The following is a 21,113-nucleotide window of genomic DNA, read 5'->3' as shown; positions in this document are numbered from 1 at the left end:
TAGAAGGGAAGCACAGCAGTCGACAGGAGTTACGCAAGCTACTCTGTGTAGCTTGCGTAACTCTCGTCGACTGCCACCGAATCGCCAGGTCATTGTAGACCAGGACTCAGTTATTACTATTATGTGGCGAAAGCAATCTTTAGAGTAATAGTTGACTACTTTGCTTGCCTTTGAAAGAGATTTTAGACCCTGTATCTATTAATCCCTGAGGAATTGGATGGATAAAGACATTAAGAAAGAGGGAGAGAAGGGTTAGCCTTTGAGCATTGCTGCTTTGACTTGTATATTGTGGATTATAAAGAATGATTTTAATTATGTTTCCAGGTCTTACAATTTGGATTCATCTATACATTTTCTTCCTTTATTATTTGCACATAGAATATTATTTTAGATCATTCCTGGAGCTGCTAAGAGTACGTGGCTTCAAGGTAAATCAGTAACTATAAGCTGGGTGGCTACAAAGGGAGAAAAACAGCACAATAGATGGGTAGTAGTGAAAGTTTAACACTGAGAGTTTAAGACTGAGAGTCTATTCCTGGCTGTATCAGTGATTTGGTATTTGACCTTGGGAAGATACTGCACTTCTCTGTGGCTCAGTTTCTCTATGTGTAAAGTGGAGTTGATAAAAAATTCTCTCAGAGGAAAGTTATGAAGCTACTGATGTTAGAGCATTTAGCACACTTCCAGTGCTATATACATTAGGGTTAGTTGGAAATTTATTGTCAACAAGTTTATTTTTTAAGGAAAAAAGGTGAAAATGTTCATATTTTTCCAAAAATTTTAAAGATTTTTTGCTGGAATTATTTGAAATGAAATTTTTTCATTTTTCACTGATTTAAAAGTTTAAAAATTCATTTTGATTGAAATGTAATGGAATCAAAATTATTTTTTCAATTTTTGATTTCCCCTCATATTTTTCATTTCAAATCATTTAATCAAAAAATTGGGAAATTCTACACAAAAATTAAAAAATGATAATGATAGACGAGTTGAATGTATGTAAAGTATTTTGGAATCCTCAGATGCAAGACACTATTAACAGTACAAAGTAACAATATTTATTTTCTCACATTAAAATGAATGACTTAAAAACAAAACTCATGTGGGAGCCCTTCTTTCCCTCTCCAGCCAAAGAAAAAAAAAACACTTCCCTAAAATTTTCTGAATCATGGCCCTGAAATTGCTTTCTGGCTTTTCCTCTGTTTGCTACAACCCTAATTACTTTATTAACTAGGGCGATGCCACTAGTGAATGCCTTTTAATTTCTTTTAATTACAGGAAAAGCCTTTTACTTAACAATAGAAAACAATTAACCTCCTTAACGGAAGGGATTAGAAGATTGGTTGCTGGTGTGTTGTTTGAAGCAAAAAGATTAAAATAAAATAAATAATAAACACCCCTTTCCCTCCTCAAACATTGTCTTGGAATGTTCAAAGATAAAGCTAGAATGGAGGGAATGTTATCTCCCCCCTAGGTGCTCAAGATGCTTTTCTTTTTGTTTGGAAATCATTATGTGCCAACTCTCTGTGGTAAAAACTCCACATTTTGGGTGAAGATTCAAACTAGAGGGATGGATCCAACGTGATCTACTGAGGAAATCAGTGAGCTACTGCTGAAATCAATGGGTGCCAAGACTGTTCAGTTGCCATCCTCTCCCACCAATCAGCGTTCCTCTCTTCCTTCAAAAACACTTCTGACAGTCCAAAGGCTTACTGAATAAGTCAAGCTCAACGGGCTTGATCCAAAGCCTAATGAATTGAAAGGGTTCCACTGATTTGAGTGGGCTTTGGATCAGGGCCTGAGGAAAACAATCTTCTATGGATTTGTGTGGAAGATAATCCCATTTGCCCTCTTGAGCAGCTACAGTATGTGATTTACTGAACGGAGATGGATTCAAGCTGCAAAACACAGATCTGAATAGAGGATCATTTCTGGACATTGGCAAAGTGGTTCTGGATGGAAATATTTAAAAGGTTTGGCTTGATTTTTTCCCCCCCATTGTTATTCTTCATTTATGTGGCTGCCCCTGTACTTTCAGTTTCTATTGGGATCAGAATGGGAGGGTTACAATATCCCAAGGTAGGCCATTGTCAGGCTCTCTCCATGCCAGCTGGCAGCAATAAGAGCTACACAACTCTCAAGCAAATTTCTGAAGTTCAGAAGCTCAATCCTGTCAGTTCTCCTCAGTTCTGAATAGGGCAGGCTTGGCCCCAAATTTTCAGACACAAAAGATCTGGGTAAGGCTGGGATAAAATCAAAAGGGCTAGCTGCACAAAAGAAGTTAGGTATTGTGATGGACAGAATCACAGCACTAACTTCTAGGCAACTAGAAAATCACTGTGATCCATGAAGCCTGCGTTAGGTGCCCAGGCTTCCTATACAAAGAATGGGAAGAGAGAAGCACCTTAGGTTGCTATTCACAAAAGCCGGCATGCTATGCAAGGAGAAGCCTAAGGTAAACAACGGGAGATGCGGACAAGCAGGGTGTTGTCCTAAACCCTGGCATGCTCATGGATTACACACCTAACTCAGGGCTGGAAAGAGGCACCTGTGATTCTCAGCTGAGAACCCTCTCCTGGAATTAGGTACCTAGGCTGTTTCAACAAGAAGCCAAGCAGGAGGGGGTGCTGCCGCTGCCCACCTTATACATTTTAGCCCAGTGGTTAAAGCACTTGTCTGGAATGTGGAAGACCTCCGTTCCCAGAGGGGGAGAAATAATTTGACCATCGGGTCTCCCACCTCTCAGGAGAGTGAGCTAACTACTGTGCTATGGGATATTTTGATGTGGAGTTCAAACAATCTCTCCTGTTGAAGCTGTTCCACTGTGGCTAAATAATGGAAGCATGATTGGAGCAGGGCGATTGGACATGGGGGCTCCTGCCTCCTAGGTGGGACTCCTATAGAGTCATTCTTACACTCTCTCCCTCTCTCTGGATCAACAACTATTTCAGTTTTTATCCACAGTGAAACAGTCTTGTCCATCACTCGACCAGACACAAACTTCAGGAATAAATTCTGAATCCTCTCACTGAATTCTGAAGGGTTATTTTCATAAACTTCTTTCTTCAAAATATTACAGGGCAAAAATGACACTATTATAAGGCACCCTCAGGGGTACTTGCCATTCCTAAGCACTAGCAACAGCCTTTATATATATATATATATATATATATATATATATATATATATATATATATATATATATGAAAGACTATTTAGTTTCAATGTTTGGGAACAGTTCTTTTCAGTACTTACTGTAATAACATGAACCATTATGACCCCAAACCATCTGTTAATGTGAATGTACAATAAAGTGAAACTCTCCAAGTGAGCAGAATGTTATGTCTACTTTTTTGTGAAGTGCATGGTTGTCTTTCTGTTGTCAAGCAGAGAAGGGGATGAACGACACTTCTGAGCTGTAGGAAGCAGGATGCTTGGAAGCCAGTGATAAAGGAGATATTTTGATGAGCTTACTTACCTTTTGAGCCTGAAGCATTTGATATTATTCTTGAAGAGTTACTCCCTCACCCAGCACCGCTGAGGCTGACAGTGAATTGCCCTTCATATCTATATCCATCTCTCTGTGCACGCACTTTTTAAGCACCATTCATCAAGGATCTCAAAGTGCTTTACAAACATTAATGACTAGAGATTTGCAACATCCCTGTGAAGTAACTAAATATTCTTGATCACATTTAATGGGCAAGGACATTTAATGAGGCAAAGAGAGAATCACAGCTGTATTTTTAACCTCAAGCCTCCACTTGCATATGCATTTTGCAACCTCCTTGCAGTGTTCATGAACTTGAGATAATTCTGTGCCCATGCAAACACAATTTGAAATTGGGACAAATGGATCTTGCGAGATCAATTCTACCCCAGCACAAATTTTAAACTATGCATACAGGTACTTTCACCCATAAAATATCTGTATGTATGTATGCACAATCTTCTGGGCACAACTGGAGGCTGAACTGAGGCCCAAAAGCCCTTGTCACATGTGACTACGAAGAACCACGGACCTCTCTTTTGGAGGAGAATAAAGGCTCGGTGGGAGGAGTCAGAATGGTTTGAGAAGAGCTATTCCGCACTTGTCTGTTGGCAAGTGACCACCGTGGCCCTAGTGTTATTCTTAGGCCCCCATAGAAATGTATCACCTTTGGTGGTCACTTAATTGTGTCAAAAGCTATTGCTGATGTGCATGGTATTTTGTTTTAGTGGGTCAACTATTTGTCTCTACTGGGTTCTTGATATGTCTCTTGCAGACTGAAAGGATTCCCATTTTTCCATGGTTTATTCTTCCCCCATGCCCTTTCAGAGGCCCAGTGTTATGACAACCTCCCTTCTGGCTGAAGAGAGAGGGATGGGATTTCTTTTGGAATGAATCAACACTTCTTCTCCTAAACGCATCAGCAAGGTACGCTGCTGAGTGACATATGATATTTTTCTCTTCTCCACCCCTCCCACCAAGCAGTGAGTGGGCTGTTCCCATAGCATTAGTCATCCTAGGAATGGAAGCCCAGTAGAGGAATCGAACCCAGTTCTGTAATGGGGCAGCACAGAACACTAATTAAAGGCCCATCTGGTTACTGGCAAATAACTGTTTCCTCTTTTATTTTCAAATTGGAAAATATAATCTGATTTAATACCACTGCAAAAGTAACAGGGAGAGCCAAGTGGAAAACAGTTTGACTGGATTGCTTCTGATCTTCCAAAAGGAAGGATTTGAAAAGTTCAAAACCGTAGCAAAATGGATATTTTCCACGTTTGTAGCTGTTAATTACTTCAGACTGAGGGAGATATATCATAAAAAACAGCTCCTCCTGTGGGCATTTACAAAGAGCCTGGAAACTGTGTGCTGAAATGTATCTGAGAAACTAGGACCACATCCAAAAGAAAATCTCTGTTGACAGAATCCCAGCAAAATAATCTCTTGGAAATCAAAGATAATTAGCCATTAAAGCCTACATATCGACAAGCCATTGGGGGCAGAAGAACATGTTCCTTTATCAAGCTCTTATTACCAAAATCTAATTCATCTAGATTACTGTAGAGGATTCCAATGCTTTATTGTTCCTTTATCATAATCAGAGGTGTGATAAATGCAATTGTAATCCTGGATAATTCTGCAATAACAATTTTGTAGCTATGCCTTGCAGATAAGGGTAGTTGAATGCCAAGCTTCAGGGCATAAACTAATTGGCTGCAGAGGTCAGAAGGACTTTTATCTTCCATGTGATACACTGCAGAGTAGTGTAGGTATATTATGTATATGGGAGTGAAGTGGAGTTCTAGAATTAAGATTAGTTATTGGCTACTATTGGAGGCAGGATACCAGACTTGGGGGACTAATTCAGTATAAAAATCCTATGGAAAATAAAATGATCCAGACAGGCAACGCTATATTAATTCTTGGAATCTGAGCTACAGACAACAATACAGTTAGGCTGGAGACTGGGCATCTCATGAAGTCTGTTAATAAATGGTTCTCTAACCAAGATGAAAGACAGAAGCTTCTTTTAAATTGTATACTAATGATATAGTAGAAATACAGGTTATATGTAGTCAGTGGAGGTGCTAATCTTCTTCATTATCCAAGTAGCCATAGAAAGGAATTCTTCAGATCGGTCACATTACAAACTTTATGTTATAAGCTTTATGCTACCAACATACACATGCTCGTTGGGGATTACTGTGAAGGATTTCATTCCCAGATGCTTATCTGAATATTGTTTGTATCATTCCCGCATACTGAAAAATTTACAAGATCCATCATCTGTATGGGCCAAATATGCCTCTTATGCAGGTCCACTGAAGTCAATGCAGTATAAGCAGTCATGTATTTGGATCGCTGAAGTATTACAGTCTTTTAAGAACTGAAGAGGAACAACAGGAAGTAGCACATTATCTCTCATGGATGTAGCTGACAATCAATGAAAATAATTTACAGTTATATTCACAGCTTTTTCAAAGTCACTGATTAATCTGTTTTGTAATCATTCCAGCTACCATAGTCTTTAGTTTTCTGTTAGTAATTGGCTGTGAATTTATACAGAGTTTTTGCAGTTGTGGGCAATGGATAAATTTGTTTGTTTGCTCAAATACATGCACTGCTTGCTTCTACTTTGACTGAGCTAAAGGACTGAGTGGACATGGTTAAGAAAAACAGTGAGTTTGCTATCTGCACTTTTAATATAAATCTCTGTTAGGCCTTTGAACAGAGTTGATATAAATAACTCTTTCGGGGACTTTTTTCCCCATTGATACTAGCCATGGACTCAAACAAGAATACCAGATCTCAGCCTCCCTGCTACCTAATTTTTTGGAAGTTCTCATCTAGACCCAGACCCAAATGTCATTACTCAGGCTTACCTCTCTAATGAGCTAAAATTAAGACTTGAAGGTTTGATTCAGCCCTAGGGTATTTTGATTTCCTTCAGTGTATCAGGTGCAGGCCTCTAGCAACAAAAGACCCTCTGAAGAGAGGCTGTAGCAGTTCAAGGTACCTTCAAACACCACTACACAAGAGTTCTGCAGCTGTCCAATGCAACCCAAAAAGAATGCAGTGTTGGTCAGGGAGAGGAAGTACACAGGGGATGCACTACAGTTCAGTGCAATCCTATGGGTTCCTGAACTGCACTCTCTGGTAGAATCCCAGGGGCAGGTGGTTCTGTTAATGTCAACCTTCCCTACTGGTTAATTTCTTGTTCCACTGGTGCAGGGTGAATGCAATTTACACCCCTGAGTACCAGCATAAGTGACTGAGGCCATAACCAAAACAATCCAGACTTCAGGGAAGTTCAGATACCATCATAACTGGGCCTGCCTCTAATTCATATGAATAATGCTCCAGCATTGTATTTGTATTACTTCGTTTACAGGGACACATTTACCAGAATACTTACATTTAGTATATATCTAATGAATTGTCTATGTGTATGAACTACTGTCCTCCACGAGACAGCTGAGTGTCAGAGGCCCCACACTGCTAATGAAGATTCTTTTTTACCTACAGATAGAGGTTTTGTCTCAGATTCTCAAAGGCATTTAGGCTCCTCACTTCCATTTGAGGATTTGGGCCTTTGTGTTTTGGGATCCGGACACTATTTGCATTATCCCTAGTGTTGCTGTGAAGTTGCCTGCTGGATACACAGTTTGTAGGTTAGTGAAAAGTGTGAAGCTCCCATGTGACAATCAATTCATTAACATGTACATAAATTATATATTGCACATATGATACAGAGCCAAACAAACAACTAGCTATACTGAATGTTTGTCAGACTGGTGATGGGCTCCAGCCTTCCAGTTTCTGGATCATTTATTCAGAGCCGACCATGATCAGTAGGTACTGGAGATCATCACCTATCATAGCCTGTACAAACTGGATTGCTGGGCTCAGTTCACTCCTCAGACAACATGATTGCAACTGGCCCTATTTTTGGCTGCTTTAGCAGAGAAGCCAATGACCAACTGGGTAATAGAGAGTGAACCACTCTCTCATGCCTAAGAACAGCCCTCCAAGTTCAGATGTAAGGTCCACCTTTGGGGTGCCGAATGATATACAGAAGTTGGCACTCAGGCTGTGGATTAGAGGAATCCAATCTCCATGGCTCTCAGACTTTTATTCTACATCACTGCCAAAGAGGAGAAAATAAACCAATAAAAAGAAAGTTTGTGACAAGGTGATGTTCTGATTTTGAATGGAATCCAAACAATATTGTGCCAAATATGTGCTGATGCCAATTAAGTTTATGACAGGCACATTCAAGCAGATTTAAATGCAGCTCTTAATTGGTGTACTTTCCAGGACGCACTAGGTGTTTGATCATTTTAGATAATACAACAGCAGAAAGGAAAATTAAATTGACAAAGCACAGAGAGAGAAGATGAAAGCTACATGTGGTACATAGCAATAAACTATTGTTACAAATGTTACTAATTAGATCATTTCTATTTGGTACTGATTTCCTTCTCTCATTTTATTTACTTTTTTTTTTTTTTATTATGATTGATTTCCACTGCATCAGAGGAACTCTGCAGGCTTTCCCTGAGCAGGGGCAGTCTTAGCCATACAGCTATGTAGCTGTCTATACTGCATTTATCACTGTCTTATCTGAGCCTAGATGGGTGGCCAGATCTAAGGAGACACTGCAGTGGGGTCTCTGGAGTCACTCATCAACAGATGAGTTCCAAAAGATAAGCACATATGTCTATGTCCATCCCTACTCAGTAAAGCACTGAATCACATGCTTCCCTTTGAACGTGGGTTTAATTCCCATTGACTTCAAGTGACTTAATATTAAGCACGTCCTTAAGTGCCTTGCAGAGTCAAAGCCAAAAGAGCGAGAGGGGAGAGGTTCTTTAGTCCCATTACCAGTCTCCTCAGCCATTCACTTCCTGGTTTATTGCTGTATTATTTGAAGCTTCTTAGGACAGCTCTTTCCAAGCAAGACATGATCTCACATAGTTGGAAAATAAAACCTCTACATTTGCATTTTCCAGAAGGCTGTTTGGTGCAGAAATTTGAAGCAAAACATGGACCTTGCCTGTTGATACTTACTGAGAACATTAATTGTCTCCAATCATTGTTAGAGCATCTGTTTCACATTTGACAAGTGCACTTATCTGTCATTCCTCCCCCCTTCCCTCTGCCCTATCTTCATATTCCTCTGGTACAGATAATGAATAAATTACAGGGAGATGACAAACATATTGATAATCAAGATGAAACACAAATGAACTGCAAGTGCCTGTGTTTCTACATGGAGCTGCAAATTGCTTTCTTTTCTCATGCAGTGGAATGGTTGACTTGGAACCTAAAAAGCTTTCCTCTCTCCTAACTTGTCAGGGTAGGATCGTCATTTTCCATCTCAGGAAATTACCTGGAAGGGCAGAAAATAATGTGAGAACCTTGACAATTTGGGTCAGGAAGGGGAGTGAGAGGGTTGAAGGGTTTTATTTCTCTATATTTAAGATCCTATGTACATTTCATACCTCTGAAAGTGAGGGACTGGTCTGAGGTGGGCCTGACGAAGGACATCAGCAGATGCCTTAAGAGCTTCTTTCCTTCTCAGAAAGATTTACCTCTGCAGCACAGTCTTCTCCCAGATTTCATGCTTTTGTAACTCCAATCATTGAAACAGCTTTTCCAGTGCAGCTTTATTCTGAACGGAAGCACCCCTTTGCTTTTACACTCATGCACAATGCATCCTGCTGTTCTATTCCTGTGATGCCCCACCTCCCAATAGCTCCTTGTCAATGCACCTCACTGCCAACTTGCAAGCACCCCAGGCTATTCCCTTCCTGACAATCCACACACAGATAGGCCAATGCACTTCAATCCCAATCTGCAGCACTTCCCACTAGTCATGGAATCATAGAAGATTAGGGTTGGAAGGGACTTCAGGAGGTCATCTAGTCCAACCACCTGCTCAAAGCAGAACCAATCCCAACTAAATCACCCCAGCCAGGGTTTTGTCAAGCCAGGCCATAAAAACCTATAAGGATGGAGATTCCACCCCTTCCCGAGGTAACCCATTTCAGTGCTTCACCACCCTCCTAGTGAAAAAGTTTTTCCTAATATCCAACCTAGACCTCCCCCACTGCAACTTGAGACCATTGCTAGTTCTGTCATCTACCACCACTGAGAACAGTCTAGCTCCATCCTCCTTGGAGCCCCCTTTCAGGTAGTTAAAGGGTGCTATCTGATCTCCTCTTATTTTTCTCTTCTGCAGACTAAACAAGCCTAGTTCCCCCAGCCTCTTTTCATAAGTCATGTGCTCCAGCCCCCTAATCATTTTTGTTGCCTTCCACTGGACTCTTACCAATTTTTCCACATCCTTTCTGTAATGGGGGGCTCAAAACTGGACACAGTACTCCAAATGAGGCCTCACCAATGCCGAATAGAGGGGAATAATCACTTCCCTCGATCTGCTGGAAATGCTCCTGCTAATGCAGCCCAATATGCTGTTAGCCTTCTTGGCAATAAGAGCACACCGTTCACTCAAATCCAGCTTCTTATCCACTGTAACCCCCAGGTCCATTTCTGCCTACCCGGTCGGTCCCCAGTTTGTAGCAGTGCATGGGATTCTTCTGTCCTAAGTGGAGGACTCTGTACTTGTCCTTGTTGAACCTCATCAGATTTCTTTTGGCCCAATCCTCTAATTTCTCTAGGTTACTCTGTATCCTAACCTTGCCTTCCACCGTATTTACCACTCCCCCCAGTTTAGTTACATCTGCAAACTTGCTGAGGGTGCGATCCACCCCATCCTCCAGATCATTAATGAAGATGCTGAACAAAACCGGCCCCAGCACCAACCCCTCGAACACTCTGCTCATTACCAACTGCGAACTAGACACTGAGCCGTTAATCACTACGCATTGAGCCTGATGATCTAGCCAGCTTTCTATCTATCTTATAGTCCATTCATCCAACCCATATTTCTTTAACTTGCTGGCAAGAATATTGTGGGAGACCGTATCAAAAACTTTGCTAAAGTCAAGGTATATCACATCCACCGTTTTCCCCACATCCACAGAGCCAATCACATCATCATAGAAGGCAATCAGGTTGGTCAGACGTGACTTGCCCTTGGTGAATCCATGCTGACTGTTCCCAATCACCATCCTCTCTTCCAAGTGCCTCAAAGTGGATTCCTTGAGGACCTGCTCCATGATTTTTCCAGGGACTGAGGTGAGGCTGACTGATCTGTAGTTCTCAGGATCCTCCTTCTTTCCTTTTTTGAAGATGGGCACTGTATTTGCCTTTTTCCAATCATCCGGGACTAGTCCAGTTCTAGGTTCTCCACATAGCTCTGCGAATGCACCTCTCTCCTTACTGGCATCTCTTTCACGATTCTAATCCTCTCCAGCATGAGCAGAGACAGCTAATAACTGTTCTGAATTATTTATTTATAAAAGATGTAAGACTTCTCTGTTCGCTTAAGACTATCTTGATGGGGTGTGGAGAGAAAAAAGATGAGGGCACGGAAGGTTTTAGTTTTCAGCATATGAAGATCAAAATGACACCATTGACTTCAGTGGACCTATGTCAAGTTACACCAGTTACAGATATGGCTATAGTCTTTAGTTCGGTGGTTTGGGAAATTGTATATGTTGCTCTAGCATCAATATGCAAATTTTGCACAAATTCTTATTCTGCGTGTATACACCCCTAGAGCTTAATATGATTATTTTATACATCTAAATAATTAAAATACATTACATTTTATTTACTTAAAAGTTGCTATGATACCTCTTTCCAGAGCATTTTAGCCCTATGAAGTCAATTACATCTAATTAATCTTTTAGTTTAAAAGATATCATGAACTTGTAGTATTTTTGTTCATTGAAATTAAAAACTAGACAGATAAGGAATAATTACCAGAGATGGACAAAGTGGTTTGGATAATCAAACTTAGCGTTTTTCATCAACATGACATTTTAAAAACGGTGACTGGTTCTTGCATCTCTCCTTTGAAGTTGTTAGGTGTGTAAATATCATTTGTCTCATTTCACAAATGGTCTAACTGAGGCAAAGGTGAAGTTATATCCCCAGAGCCACACAGTGAGTCAGTGTAAGACTCCATCTCAGCACTTCCTCAACACTGAAACCTAACGTTTTCTTCCAGACTTGGAAAAGTTCAATTCATTTTCAAGTTCATTAGCTCCTAAAGTCTATCCTTTGCAGGCTGTTCAGTGTCCAATATGAAATGACCAGGGATGGAGGGGGAGGAGCGTCTCCATCCAGTTCCTATTGGAAGGGCAAGTGTCTATATCATATAAAAGTGCCTTCTCCATTGGCACTAATTGGCCCTTTGTTTGGCAGTCTCAGCTAAGCAACCAAGCACTGATCTTATGATGGAAACTGAATATTCCTGTAGAAGGTAGTGGCCCATCCAGGTAGGACTGAGAAACACTGGAAGATGACTGTGGGTGCACTCTGAACAGCCACTGGCAGGAGAAGGGTGTTCTGGGGTGCAGCTATTCTGTAGACAAATGAAGGATTCAGAGTCAGGTGCTGTCAAACCAGAACCAACTAAACAACACATTTTTTCTCTACATTTCCTTAGGGAACAGCAGTGGAAATCACTTTTCTATGAAGTGCTGAGGATCCCAGTGGCACTATGAAACTAATAAATACAACGAAATACCATAAGAAAAGCCTCTAATGGCTTCCAGCTCAGGCCAAACCAGGAAGTGCCAGATAAGCCTTAACTCTGCTATTCTCAGCTTGATACTCAAATCAAAGAGGTGACAGAGAAACATGTAAACTTTTGGCCACTTATTTCAATCATATGTTTTTACATTTCTGAGATTTATAAATTCCATCAGACGAGTCCACACTGTAATTTATATTAGAATTATAGCAATTAGGGATGTCATTTCCTTATTATTTTTTTTATCCCCAGTCCCACCCAAATATCTTCCCATCTTACCACTTGCAGAGTGGCCCCAACATATTCACAATTTCAGGTTTTCTCCCAGAAATGTGTGTTCTGCACTGTCCAGCCCTCTTCTAGATGGTCCAGATTCTGGAGGTCTGTTGCCCATGTCAGAGGTAAATGCACAATAGTTTATTACTTTAAATGGAGTTACCCACAAACTTCAGATTAAAGACAAGACTGGATTAGTTTTAATTAAAGAATAAAACAAGTTTATTTGACTACAAAGAAATACACTTTAAGTGAGCACAAATCTAAGTCATTAAAGTCAGAAATGGTTAAAAGAAAAATAAAGATAAAATGCTTCCTACTACTAAAATTTAAACTAGATTTGGTTCAAGGTGAAAGTCCTCACCAGATGTTCCCAGTAATATTGCTAACCAAATTTTCAGGCCAGGATCTGCTCCCAAAGTCCAAAGGCTGTTTCTTTTGTCTTCTTAGCTGAAAGAGAAAGAGAGAGATGGATAGGAAGAGATAACTTGGAGTGTTTTTGCCCCTTTTATACTTCAGTCACCCTTTGAAAATGAATTTTCCTGAGGGTTATTCCTAGATAAAGTTAATTCCTGCTATGAGGATGGACACAAGGAGTCTGGTGGTAAAAGAGAGTCCATGTTGTTGTTTCCTAAAATGCACATATGTTCCTGCCCCCCTTACTTGCCAATGAATGGTCACTTTATAGGTGATTGCCTATCAACTATAATGACATCTGACTAAAGGCATCAGCTTGTTCTTTGTCTTTGAGAAACTGGTTTACCCAGACTCTTCTGGGGAACACATTTCAGTCATAATTTCAAGCTGTGCTTATAATTTTATATATAATGTTGTTGCACACATTTTATCATGATATTATTGACCAGTGAGTTGTTAGATTTTAAATGATACCTCACAAGGCATATTTTGTACAAAGATTATTACAATGGTGTGTAGGGTGTGAATATAGGGGTGCATTTAGTCACACATGATAAGTGGCAAAGTAAATTTGTTTGTTAATTCTCTTAAGGCCCATTCTAGTTCACACTGAAGTTACTGGAAAGACAATCAATAACTTCAGTGGGCAATGGATAAGGCCCTTAAAATCCCATGCCATTCAGATCATTGATACATATATAGTATATACAGCAGAACTTCAGAGTTACAAACCTCAGAATTATGAAACTGACCAGTCAACCACACACCAGAAGAAGCAATCAGGAGCAGCATGGAGAAAAAAAAAAAAAAAAAAAGAAGCAAATACTGAACAGTACTGTGTTAAATGTAAACTACTAAAAATATAAAGGTGCAGTTTAAAAAAGATTTGACCAGGGAAGGAAACTGTTTCTGTGCTTGTTTCATTTAAATTAAGATGACTAAAAGCAGCATTTTTCTTCTTCATAGTAAAGTTTCAAAGCTGTATTAAATCAATATTCATCTGTAAACTTTTGAAAGAACGATAATATTTCATTCAGAGTTATGAACAACCTCCATTCCTGAGGTGTTTGTAACTCTGAGGTTTACATTTTCCAAGTATTCCCTTATCCGCTCTTTCTGAATCAGTATTTTACAGGGATTTTCTTATTTCTAATTATATAAACTTATTTCCTGTATTTGTCTTGTGAAAATAGGGGAAATTGGAGGCAGTAAGAGGAAGATTCCATGGAAACAAGGCTCCAACCTTTGATGGCCTTGTCCAGGATAACAAAACAAAACAAAACAAAACAAAACAAACAAACAAAAATACCAAGGAAGAAAAAAATAAAGAAAATATAGAAAGTGATCATTATTAAAAAGTCAACATTTCCCAGCAGGTACAATCAATTACAACTATTTCCTGTTCTAGGTATTGGAGGACACTGAACTGACCTTTGTACTAATAATAATACTTTATATTTGTATGGTTTCCTCCACTTTAAGACGTCAAATCACCTTAAACACATTTATTAATGACATGTCACAGCATCCCTAAAATAGGTAAGCTATAATCTCTGTTTTACAGCCTGGAAAAATGACTCACAGAAAGGTGAAGTGATTTGCCCAAAGACACACAGCAAGAGTTCTGTGCATTAACCAATACATTCACTATCATATAGGGTGAATGCATCAGAATTGTCTCTACGTGGAGGGCTGCATTTTTAACCCTCAGTCTCCACTTGTGGGCGTTCATATATGTGATCTTGCATTTTGTTGGTGCAAACACTTGTGCAAGGTAGCACTTGTTCCAAAGGATTTTTGTGGCTGGAAATTCTAATATAACCCAGTGTGTGTACAAATGTGTACAAATGTTGTACTGGTTAGGTTCAGATGCAGGTGTGTGAGCATTCAATTTTATGTGCAAATGGAGGCCGGGCAGAGGAACAGCTGAGAATGTACCTAAGAAGGTTTATCAAAGCTTGTTAATGAGCTCTTCAGAAATCTCTTCTAAACTCATGATTCTCCTTAAACAATTTCTGTATGTTTGTTTTCACTAGTCTGGGGATCAATCTCTAGATCTCTACCCAGCTAGCACAAGCAGTAAAGATATAGCTTCCTTACAAACCATTTTCTTTCCTCAGGCAGCCCTGGCAGCTGCATGGTGCGATGCTGTAGTTAGATACTGAGGCACCACAATCTGCATACCTCCTGGATCATTGGTCTGTGACAGGAGAATACTTTTCTCCACTAGCTTGTCCTAATCCTCAAATGGGTAGCTTATCACTGGTGCCTAAGACTGTAAATGATCCGTTTGTCATGTACGGCTATTAATCTTCACAGTTTAACCAGAAAAAACCTAGACAGAAAAGGTCTGAGGGAAGACCATTGAAATCCTGTTGTACCAGCTTCCAGCAGTTTTCTGTGGTTCTTGGTAGGAAGAGATAAGAAGCCTGACTCAAGAGAACTGGAATCAGTGTATGATTAACAGGATGTTAGGTCAGAATTTCAAATCTTGTATGATCCCCTGATAGCCAATCAATATGAAATAAGTTATTACGGGTTGAGCAATGATAATGTGCTCAGTGCTGTACAAGACACAAAAATAAAGACAGCCCTTTCCCTGAGGTGTTTGCAATCCCAAAAAGATAGGCACAGAATAGGCTGGTTACACTTCTTCCTCTTCATATGGCTGATGTAAATGTAGCGCAACAACTATAATTTTACATTCAGATGGTTAAGCCAGATAATTGCATCTGGAGTAGGATAGTGTATCACTATAATGCCTCTTTGTATTTGTGAATCGGGCATTGAGTTGTTATATGTTTTGGGGTCTGTTCTGGGTGGCTACAGTCGCATACTGGAGAGTCTTTAATTTTCCATTTGTGCAGCAAGTATCCACATCTGCCATGGTTTTTCAGATGCGGTTTAGGGTTGCCCATGAGCTTCGTGGAAGATTGAAGCCAGGGATCTTCTGCATCGGGTCTTTTAAGAGGTGTTTATTACTAGTTACACTGATAAGAGAGAAATACTAGAGTTTTCCTTTATTTCTTCTTGCTATTTTTTTATTATTACTGTGGACTCAGTCTTTGTGCGCATCACAGTAGGCATGAACCTTTAGGAGGGATTTTAATGAAGAGAGGGCAGTGGGTTGGTCAGTAGGTATGAGAAAGGCAATGGGAATTGGTGATATTTGTCCACTTGCATAGAGGACATGATTGGAATAATAGAAAACCCCCTTCTCCTATCAGGTACCAAGTGGCCCTCTTGTTGGAAGTCTTCATAGAGAGGCCCAGAATTAAGCAGGACTTAGCGAGACAGCATCTCTTCACCCAAGAAGTTGTCCCTTCAGTCAGTGAGGGTTAAAGGAACAGGAAAGGGTGAGCGAAGCATGGTATACCTATTCCGGAGATAGCTGGAGAATTTCCTTCCAAGATTGCCAACAAAGCTTGTTTCACCTGCATAATATTCCCTTGGAATGAAAACAAAATGCCTCTTCTGTTAACAAGTGACACCATCATACCTTTGTGAAGGGTAAATTTCAAGCTCATCTCATGTTGTTTGTCTCAGTTTGAAATGTATTATATATTAATTACATTCAATATATGTACTGGGTTTTGTGGAACCAGTGAAGCATGAAATCCTGGGACAAAGATCTTTAAACAGAGCAGTGATGAAAGTTAATTAGACCTAATATCCAATGAGGGGGAATAGTTTTCTGTTGCAGAATGTTAACTGATAAATACCTCTTGTCATCATGTTTCTGCTTAAAATAGAAAAGATTTGAAGGAGTGAGCTTTAGATGAGACTGTATCATTAAGGGAAATATAATAATACTTAACATTTATGCAGTGCTTCCCAGTGCATTACAAACATGAATTGATTGTCGCTACACTCCTTTATGCTATTATTTGTATTAATATTGTATTTAAGAAAAAATGTTTTTTAAAAACCCATTACCCATGTTACTTATAACCTTTTAGACTAAATAATGATTTTTTTTCTCTGATTTTGGGCTTTGTTCACTTTTTTTTTCCAGCTCCATCCAGTGGGACAGAAACTAAGACTTGTCAGTTCATCTTTGTTATCTGGTCAGTTTCACCTTCAATTCACCAGTACAAACAAACCAGAGAAATCAGAAAGGAAGAGGAAATGCCCTTTATTTATTGCTCCAGTACAATTGGTTTATTTTCCCAGTCTCCATCTGGTAAATCCTGTGCTTGCTTCTGGCAGATGTCTTCTGTCATCTGACAGTGGTAACGTGTTTTGGTACTAAGACTCAAAGGACAGGTTTTTCACACAATTGATAATTAACTTGTGGAAGGCTCTGCTGCAGGAGGTAATTGAATCACTTACTGAAGCTGGATTCCAAAAAGGATTGGATAATTAAGCCTCTGATCCAAAAAAGCACTTCAGTACATGATTAAATGTAACCTCATATTTAGTCCCTATTGACTTCAATGACAATACTCAAGTATGTGCTTCAGTGTTTTCCTGGAATGGGGCCACATCAGTCATTAATAACATGTATAATGATATAGCTAAAATATGGCTAATCAAATCCCATTCTTCAAACTGATCACCTGCAGAAGTCAGAAAGGAATTTTTGCCTCTCTCTCATACCATTGACTAGATGAATTAGGCCCCAATCAGGCCCACCAACAGCAATTCCGGGCTCCAGGGCAGAACAGGTCCATCCTGCCTCTTCTACCTGTGGCCCCACCCACAGTCTACCCCTGCTCCAACCTCACTGCCATCACTGGGGTGATTGGTTTAATGCCAGTGTAGCAGAGAACAGAGTTTTTCCTTACTTCCCCCAATTTGGAACAGCACATTTTTTCTTTTCTTAATTTAAAAGAAAGAAAACATGTTCTTAGTCAGCACTTATCTCCATCATGGCTTGAGAGAGTTTCCTTGGGTCACTGTTATTACTAAGGCAAAGACATTCATATTAAAATTTTGTTGTAAAGGGGAAAAAACAAATGAGTTTTAGCAATGGAATACTTTGGAATAGGACATTTCCTGAGTGAAATAATAACTGGAGAAGGTTAATGGCCTAAGGCAAAGTTTCCAGCAATCAGCTCTCCCAACCAGTCATCAATTTCCAGGTAAAGCCTTATGCTTTGATCATTATTTCTCAAATCAAACTCTGCACAATCCCTTTATCTCTTTAATATAATTATCTCCTCTCACTGGGAACTTGCTGTGTGGGACTTTATTGTGCATTTTAGTCTTCTATTAGGAGAAGAAGCGCTTGTGGGTCCTGTTCCCAGCTGTGGTGTACTTTGTGTGTAATTTTATCACTGTCATTAATAATGTTAGCTTATTACTTTCATTTTCATATTTTAATATGTTTTGCATTAGGGCCTAAAGTCTCAACTCAGATTAGGGCCCCATTGTGCTAGGCAATGTATAGATACATAGTAAAAAATATTCCCTGCCGTGGAGAGCTTGCAATCTATGGCCCAAATTCGGGAAAACATCCATGATCAGGACAGCACTTGTACATATACTTAAATTTAAGCATGTGCTAAAATTAAAACTCAGGACTTGAAGACAATGGGATTTAAGCACATGTTTAAAATAAAATGTGTGCTTAAATGCTGTCCTGAACAGGCAGAAACTTAAGTCTGTGCTAAATAGAAAAGACACACAAATAGTATGTTCCTTTTTCACATATTAGGAACTTAAACGGACAGAATTTAAGTGACTTGCTGAAGAATCACACACAAAGGCTGTAGCAGATCCAGGAATTAAACCCGGATTTCCAGGGTCCCAGTCCAATGCTTTAACTACAAGCTTGGTGCTGTTAGCTGTAAAAGAGAGAGAGAGTGGTATTTCCCTACCTCAAAAAGGGGACCCCTGCAAACAAGTGGAGTCTGTATAGGCAGACTCAGTGCTGCTGCACCCTGTGCTGAATTATGCTCAGTTACTTTGGTTTAAACTGGAAGTTTTAAATCAGTGGGAGTTTTGAGTGATCAGAATCAGGTCCCAAACATAGTTGGGAACTGTTGTAAAGACACCACTTGTCTTCTCCACTGTTTATTCCTATTCCTGGGGAGTGCAACTACAGCATGTAGGATGACGATTATATCATCATTTGCATTTCTGTGGCACTTTTTGACGAGTGTGTTTTACAAACATTTGCAAATTAAACTTTTTTAACATTCCTGAGAGCTAGGATAATGCAATGATAGCAATCAAGTTACTGGTATAGAACAGGCTGGGTTAGATCTCTGATCATGACTAGGGGTGAACTAGGACCACTGTTTAAACTTTGGTGTCTCACATTTAAGTACCCCAATTTATGCTTAGGCACTTTCTTAAAGGCCTGATTTCAAAAGTGCTGATAGCCCCAGTGCTGCACTTTGACCGATCAATCAACTTTCCTGTCCAGTGATGCCCTGCCCCAGTTCAAACCCCAATGAAGTCAATATCAGTCTTTTTGTTGGCTTGAATGGGCTTTGGCTCAGGCCCTTAGTCTGCAGTTCTGCTTAACTTTAAGCATTTGCTCAAGTCCATATAGCAGAGAACTTACTTAAGGCCCACTGCCTTCAACAGTATTAAGCAAATGCTCAAAATTAAGCACATGCTTAATTACTTTGCTGATCTGGGATCCAATCTTGCACCTGGAATCAATGGGGCTCTGAAAGGGTGCAGATGTCCACCAATGCTAATCAACTTGCAGAAGCAGGACCATAAAGGGTAAAATAAATATCAACTATATTTAGGGTTACTGAAAGTTGCTTAGTTTGGAAACGTATATTTATTTCAGTGTCATTAGGATGCGATTCAATAAATCCATTTTCAATTTCACCTCCCAGTTCCCCTTATAAAAGTTGTTGGAAACATTTTAGATAATTCAAAAGTTTTTCCAAGCTAAAGTTTTACAAAGCAGGTTTTAAAAAAATGAACATAACATATTAACCAAAGGGTTACTTTAATAATGACTTTTTTCATTAGTAAAAATTCACTGGCACATAAAGGCCTCCATTTTAACTACTTAGTCACATTTTTCATATTAACAGGCTCTGCAAAGACCAGTTTATTTTTGTTTTGCTTTTTCCCCACAGTGTTAAAGTATATTTAAAGTATTATTTTTCATGAGGCGAGATGTTTTTGGCCTATTAGACCGAGAAAATTAGACAGCTTGTGTAATCTGGAATTGCCTCATTTTGCCATATGCATACGCATCGTCGGACTTCTGGCCTGCTTTCCTGCTAATTACTAGAGCTGCCTGGGTCAGCTCCATTGCACAGAAAGTAGCTCTCTAGCCATGATTAGGCTAATCTATACATAATGGGCCTGGTTCACCACTGCATTACATCTTTAGGCTGGGTTAAACTCCATTGACTTCAATGCGCTGGCATTAAATTGGAGTAGCTCAGTGGGAAATCAGGCCCAATGTATATAAATATCATGCATATTTTGAATGTATAATTCTCCTCCTCCCTTGCTTACTTGCTTTCTTATGGACATATCCTATCACCATTCTCTACAATTAGTAGTAGCTTGGACTGCTTATGGAAGAAGGTACTACATGAGTGCTGGTGACAGAATCTGGCTCCTTGAGTAGAAAGCTGTTTAGAGCATGGATCATTGGTGAAATCTTGGCACTATTGAAGTCAATGGCAAAATTCTTATAGATATCAGTGAGGTCAAGATTTTACCCCACATCTTTCTGTGAGCAGGGACTCAGCATAATATGGGCTCTATCAGAAAACAAAATAAATAAATAAAAAATAATAATAATATCCTTGCAATGGCAGCCCACTGTCGCAACCCTGCATAGTCCTACTCAATTAATTATTCCACCACTAATTATTTATCTTGGTTTGTCACTGAATCATTCATTTTTAAAGGTACATTAACAATCTGTAATGGCCCTCACACAAAATGATTAATGTAGCTGGAACTGTTGTGGCATCAGTCAAAGATAATTACTGTACAGACTAAAAGATAGTAGTCAAACATGCAAACTTTCTTCTGCTGTTTTGGTCAAAATGATAAAACCTACAACATTTGAGGATAGGAGGGAAGGTCAGTTTCTTTATTAAAGAAACATGGGCATCAAATGCATGCAACTTTCATAGAAATCAGTTAATGGATCATAAGGTTTAAGGCCAGAAGGAACCATTACATTATCTATTCCGACCTCCTGTGTATCACAGGTTTTTAAATTCCACTAACTTACCCCATATTGAGGCCAATAATTTATGTTTGACTAAAGCCTATCTTCCAGAAAAGCATCCAGTCTTGATCTGAAGACATCAAGAGGTGGAGAAT

Source organism: Emydura macquarii, unplaced genomic scaffold (genome assembly GCF_026122565.2).
Source record: "Emydura macquarii macquarii isolate MOO-44397 ecotype Brisbane River unplaced genomic scaffold, CSIRO-AGI_Emac_v2 contig_374, whole genome shotgun sequence".
Lineage (NCBI taxonomy): Eukaryota > Metazoa > Chordata > Testudines > Chelidae > Emydura > Emydura macquarii.
Note: the sequence above shows the minus strand (reverse complement) of the source record.